General features: G+C 45.1%; 1 protein-coding gene and 1 pseudogene across 15 annotated transcripts in view; both read left to right on the plus strand.

The window, feature by feature from the left end:
- The window catches only part of nrcama (neuronal cell adhesion molecule a), a 1,100,153-nt gene that overhangs the window by 680,996 nt on the left and 412,641 nt on the right, over window positions 1-6,516 (plus strand). The window lies entirely within an intron of this gene.
- LOC116673021 (plexin-B2-like) overlaps window positions 1-6,516 on the plus strand; it is a 279,884-nt pseudogene that overhangs the window by 240,593 nt on the left and 32,775 nt on the right.

Consider the following 6,516-nt stretch of genomic DNA (forward strand, 5'->3'; position numbering starts at 1 on the left):
AAACAGGTGTCAGTTATGGCCCATATTTAAGGAAGGAAGGATGCAATGCTGTGCATGCTGGTTATGGTGCATTACACACTGAAATACTCAGCAAAATGGAACAGTCAAGGAACAGTGGACTTTGATTAAAAAGTTGATTGGAAAGGAGAAAACATATAAAGAAGTGCAGAAGATTATAGGCTGATCAGCCAAAATGATTTCAAATGCCTTGAAATGGCATCCGAAGCCTGAACAACGTGGGAAAAAATGGATGGATGGAAGACTAGGCAAAATGGAAAATGCTCAACCAATGACCAGCTCCAGGAAAATCAAAGAAGACTTAGTTACCTAAGTAGTGAGTACTGTCACGATCAGAAGAAGGCTATTTAAAAAATTATGAACATTTTTGACAACTAGCTGGAGCTGAGGAGAATGAAGCAGCCAAGCCAGCGTTGTTTTTGGTTGCACACAGTACAGCATATAAAATATCTAAAAATGTATGCAAAACAACTAAAAACGTGTGCAAAACGTCTTCAACGAGATGCAAAAACCACCACAGAGAAAACATAAAACGTCTAAAAATACGAGCAAAATGACTACGAATTGATGCTACCCTAAGCTAAATGCTAAAGAGGAAATCTCACTGTCTTTCCTCTACTTTCTGCAGATCATCCCTCGCTTCGGCCCTCTGAACGGTCGGATCTCCGTGACCATCAAAGGCTCCAACATGGGAGTAAAGAAGGAGGACATCAAGCAGATCACAGTGGCGGGGGTGAACTGTGTCCACCAGGGGGACAGATACTCCGTCTCCACCAGGTAGTCCAACAGAGCCACTGAATATCTGATGTGTCTGGGTCAATGTTCCTGCTGCATAATTGTGTATATTGCATTTTCCTGCTGCATATGTGCTCATTGTAACCCCTTTATATACTGTTGGGGTAGTTTAATCTACAGCAGTGCATCACATTCTATAAGATCATCATATCTTTGAAGCATCAATGTCCTGTGAGAACAACATATCTCTAAAAAGATTAAAAACCTTTTCATGGTGTCAGTAAAACAGCCCGGTTTTAGCTTTGTGATGATGCGTTTTTCTGCTGATCACAGCTTTTTAGAGACTTTATTTAGCTTAAGAGAACTATCTTAACACATAAAGGAACACTTCAACCTTTAGTGTTTTCACCAAGATTCAACATCTCCACGTCTGGAGATGTGGAGAAGTGTCACGTAACAGAACATGGAAATACTTGAGTAAATTACCTGGACTTGGTACTCATAGTAGGCCTACTTGTTACATTGCACCACTGTCGGCTGCAGCCGGAGCTGACAGTCCTTGTTATTATTTAACCTCTCTTTCTGTCCACAGTGTGGTGTGTGAGATCGGCCCAGCGAGGAGGATCCCGCCGTCCGACCTCCCCCCCGAAATCTCCTACAGCGGAGCAGTGGAGATAGAAGTAGAAGGAGGAAGAACAGGGAGGTCTCAGGTCATTTTCACCTATCGGGTAAGGTCTTAAAGAAGCTGCCAAATGTCTTGAGACTTTGTTGATTCCGAACTAGTCTAGATATCGACGATGTTTCATTTTCAAGGTACCAGGTTCGGTACCCAACCCTAAAAACATGTTGGTTCAGCTGCGGGAAGCTTATAAAAATTGTAGAATCTGGCCTCCTCAAACCTGCAGACTCTAAACTTTCTGAGGCAATACATAACAGCGTGTGACAGCTACTGTAAAGTGCCCAAATTATGCTAATTTTTTTAGGTATTGTATTCTGAGGTTGTACCAGAATAGGTTTATGTGGTGTAATTTTCAAAAAACACCATATTTTTGTTGTACTGCACATCGCTGTAGATCCTGTGTGTTGAGCTCTCTGTTGTAGCTCCAGAGTGAGGCATCGCACTTCTGTCCCATCTTTGTTGGGAGTCGCACATGCTCAGTAGCTCGGTACTGCTAGCCAGAAGCTAGCGCCGTTAGCGGTGAGCCACCTCGTTGTCAATGTCAAAACACTGCAACACACGAGTTCACCCCGATCTGCAAAAGAACTTCAACACGTCCCTGAAACATTGAAAGGTTTGTCACAAAGTCAAACACGCAGTCTTCCTCTGGTGAGGTGCAGAGAAATCTCGCTCCCTAAAGACGCAGCGATGCGTTAATAAATATCCCTCACATGGAAAATCACCAATGCACAAAACCGTGTCCGACTCCCGGCCGGTGTACCCACGACAACACAAGTCTGATCAAAATAAATGGATTTCCCCTGCTGTTCTCCTTTTGTTTCTCTAATTACGCTCTGTTGTTTAATTTACAGGGTGTTGTTCACTTTCATATTCCTTGTTTTTTTTTAATGTACAGCTGACAAAAAGCCAATTAAAGCAAACTGCTGAGACCAAAATGACAGCTCGTCTCTGTCGGTAAACTCTCCAACGATAAACCTCCCCTCTGAGATTGTTTATTTCTTTTCTGTCAAAACAGAATTACTGAACCAACGCTGCAGAAACAGGCGTGTAATCCCATTTAATAACTTATTTAAATTAGTCTGAAGGACAAAAACATTTTCTGACTTGGTTCCAATTTAAGGTCATTTAAAGCGACACTGCGGCTAGTTTGACAGTGGTTTTACATCCCGCCTCGATCTGAAACAGTCAATCAATCAAACCCATTTATATTTATAGTATCAAACCATATCAAGAGTTATCTCAATACACTTTACAGATGGAGTTGGTCTAGACCACATTCTGTAATTTAGAGGCCGAACAATTCCAGTACTTCTCCCAAGAGCGAGCATTTAGTGCGACAGTGGCAAGGAACAACTCCCTTTTAGGGAGAAACATCAGACAGACCCAGGCTTGTGGTGGTGTCTGACGGGGCCAGTCGGGGGTACGAGGAACTGCAGGGTATAGCAGGACGCTGCAGGGCACTGAACTGTGTGGTAGTCCCCACCCAGACTGCTTGGAACCTGGGTGTGACACTCGACGACCAACTCTCCCTTAAGGGTCCTCGCACACTGAGTCCGAAATGTTTGAATGTGTGTTTTCACATCTGTCTTCCTGAAAACGCACAGGAACCTTGCCCAACGAGTCCGATGCATATCAACTAATCTGTCTGCCTCTCTCTCCTTCCTCAATTCATCCATCGCTTCGATCCGCTGGCATTGACGTTGCTTCTCTCTCTGCCTGCTTCTTCTTTCGTTTACCTAAAGGAGGTGTGCTGCCCTCTCTCTCTCTCTCTCTCTCTCTCTCTCTCTCTCCCTCTCTCTCTCTCGCTCCCTCTCTCACTCTCTCTCTCTCGCTCCCTCTCTCGCTCCTCTTTCCTTCTCTCCCTCCTCCCCTCTCCCCTCTCTCCCTCTCTACTCCCTCCATCTCTCCTTCTCCTCTCTCCTCTCTCTTTCTCTCCCCTCCTCTCTCTCTCCTCTCCCTCTCCTCTCACCTCTCTCTCTCTCCTCCACTACCCTGTTGCTCTTCTTTTTCTGTCTGGAAAAATAAAGCTAATGATTAGAATATTAGGCAAAAATGATCGCCCTCCAATATTGTGAATCATATCGCAATATGGGTCAAAGCAGTTGCAAATAGTAAAGTTTTTTACTCGAATCATGCAGCCTTAGAAAGGAGCCTCCTTCCCCCTCTTCCCTTCTTATATCATGCCAATAAATCCATCTTTGTGTGTTCCCCCCCCCCCCCCTCCTGTTTGTGCGTCTGCTGTGTTTGTGCGTCTAACCTCCAGCCAGGCAGAGAGCTGCTGTTTGAGGTTCTCTCTCTTCAGGGGTGTTTATTCTCGTGTTTTTGCGTCTCCGTCTGCCAGAACGGTAAAAAAGAACAAATCCGAAACGCCACCAAACCAGATGCTCGAGGACGTCTCAGCAGCTGCACGACACACACCTGTGCCACGCTGATTTAAAACAACATTGGACTACTTCACGTTGGATTCCTCTTCACACCTTTATTTCTCTCATCTCGCTTCCTAACGAGCACAAAAGACTTCTCTCTCACACACACACACGCGCTTCACTGCTTTGTCTCAATCCTCCAGACAGATCGACTTCTTAAGTTTGCGAGGCTGCGTTATCCTGCAGTGTGTAGCCCAGAATTAACATGCGTTGTTGTTTGGTTTGTCATGTTGTCAAGCGCTGCACAAAACCTCCCAGAACAAACAGGAACCCCCCCCTCCCAGCAGGTGTACACGAGCCGCCTTTATCAAAACTCCTCGGGCACACCCGTTGATCACGCTCCCCCGCGGTGAAGTTGTACAGTTTGTTTTTTTAGTCTTAGCTCGCTACCTAGATAAACACCATGGGAGCTATTTAGCTTTAAAGTATACTTTGGTTTGGATTCATACTGAAGAACTCAGGTAAAGTTTCAGGTGGATTTGTGTGTCTTTGCCTTTTGGTTTGACAGATTGTTGTTTTTGTTGCTGAAATGGGATTTTCATGCCAAAGGGCATGAAAGGGGGGGGGGGGCTCTTGAGCAACAACACAGACTGAAATAGATGGTGTAAAAACTAATTGGAAGTCATTATACAGACAATAAGTCAAAGTGAAATGAGTCCTAAACATTATGTGTGTCTGACCAGTTACTGGTGCCCTGGCAGACACATGTACAATGTACACAATGTAATTAAGTACTTTTACTTAAGTATTGCACTTACGGTTACATTGCGAAGTTTCTGTCGCCCCCATGAGGAATTCTAAGTAATGACAACAAAACTGTTGGCGCGTCCTCATGATGCAAGCCTTCCGTGATTGTGCAGAGCTTTTACTTGTAACAGAGTATTTTTACAGTGTGGAGTTGGTACTTTTACTTAAGGAAAGGGTATGAATACTTCTTTCACCATTAGAGAGGATTTCAAGGCTTCCCCTAAAGCTCAAAGCGTCTCATAGTAGTTCTAGGGGTGAATCGCGATATTTTCCGTGGCAAAACTGCGTCAATGCACATACGCCAAGTAGTAATCTTTCATTTTATACACATATGTTGGCCAGTGTGTTTGCTTAACAATCCCATTTGGCAGCATGATATTAAAGAAAAAAGGAGGAATAAATATTTTTAGATGAAACAAGATGTGGACAAAGTTTTCCTTTAGGGACATAATTTGAAATTGGAAAAAATGTGAAGTTGGGGGGGGGGGGGGGAAGAAGAGCAAAATATCACAGAATATTGTAGCATTCAATAATATTGTTTGGGGGGGGGGGGGGGGGGGGGGGGGGGGCAAGGTGGAGGCTGGGTGTGTGGCCTTGACCAACTGCCACTTTCCTCATTTATCCATGATGTCCTTCTCTCATGGGTGGGCCAAATGATCTGGGGGGGGGGGGGGGAGCAGAGAAAGGGGAGGTAACCTTGCCCTTATGACCCTTCATAAGGAGCAAGATTCCAGTCGGCCCATTTGATGCTTCATTTCTCAAAGCCAGAGCAGGATACCCCGGGCTCGGTTTACACCATTATCCACTGGGGGGACCCTAGGAGGTGCGGGGGACGCATATTAATGTTGAAAAAACCTCATAAGTGGTTATCATGTTGTGTCATTACCTATAATTCTTCATGGGGGAGACAGAAACCATGCACTATGCTTTAAATCTTTCTCTGGGAAGAACAGGGCTGATACACGTGGGTGTGTGTGTGTGTGTGTGTGTGTGTGTGGTGTGTGTGTGTGTGTGTGTGTGTGTGTGTGTGTGTGTGTGTGTGTGTGTGTGTATACAGTATGTAATTTTTTTATTGTCGCTATATATACACATTGCAAAAGGGTGCGACATATCGCAGAAGACACTCAGAGATTTTTGGTGTCTGTGGAAAGAGAATATCAGCAGAAAGCTGCACTCTAAAATATAACTGTCATTTTTGTGTGTTGCCTTTTACGTTCAATATGTTCAATAAAAAAAAAATGTTGGAAATTATTTCATTTGTTTTAAATTCAACAAGTCATTTTAGCAGTATACTGAAAGCAGCCGAACTGTGAACACTAACATGTGTTCATCTATAACAAGTAATGTAATTTTTCGCGATATTCGACGTTATCGCATATTTTCTGGAATTAACTGAAGAAACAACTTGTCTCAGAACCAACAGCTGATTTATCCCGCTCTGTGTCCAGGACCCCAAACCCGTCTCTGTCCACCCAGCGAGGGGTCCTGCAGCCGGGGGAACCGTGATCACCATCACGGGAGAAGACCTGAACACGGGGACCAAAGAGGACGTGTCCGTCAGCGTCGGGGGGGTTCCCTGTGAAGTGTAAGTAACGGCCTCATGTGTCCCCCGGTGGTTCCCGAAGAGACACTTGGCCGTTAACAGTCTCTTCCTCTCTCGTCTTCAGCCTGAAGTTTGACTCCGAGATCACCTGTAAGACTGGGAGGTACCGAGTGCCCTCGGACCCGCTCACAGTGACGGTGAAATACGGTAAAAACACCACCAAGGACATCCCAGCCGCGTTCCAGTACTCCGAAAACCCCAAGATCACCGAGTTTACCCCCAAGGGGAGCTTCTTTTGGTGAGTATGCTGTCCAGCGTTGGTTTAGTGGTATTTGATTCTGGCCCCAGGGCTCGGGGCTGGGGGGTTG

The sequence above is a fragment of the Etheostoma spectabile genome, chromosome 23, assembly GCF_008692095.1.
Source record: "Etheostoma spectabile isolate EspeVRDwgs_2016 chromosome 23, UIUC_Espe_1.0, whole genome shotgun sequence".
NCBI classification, from domain to species: Eukaryota; Metazoa; Chordata; class Actinopteri; order Perciformes; family Percidae; genus Etheostoma; species Etheostoma spectabile.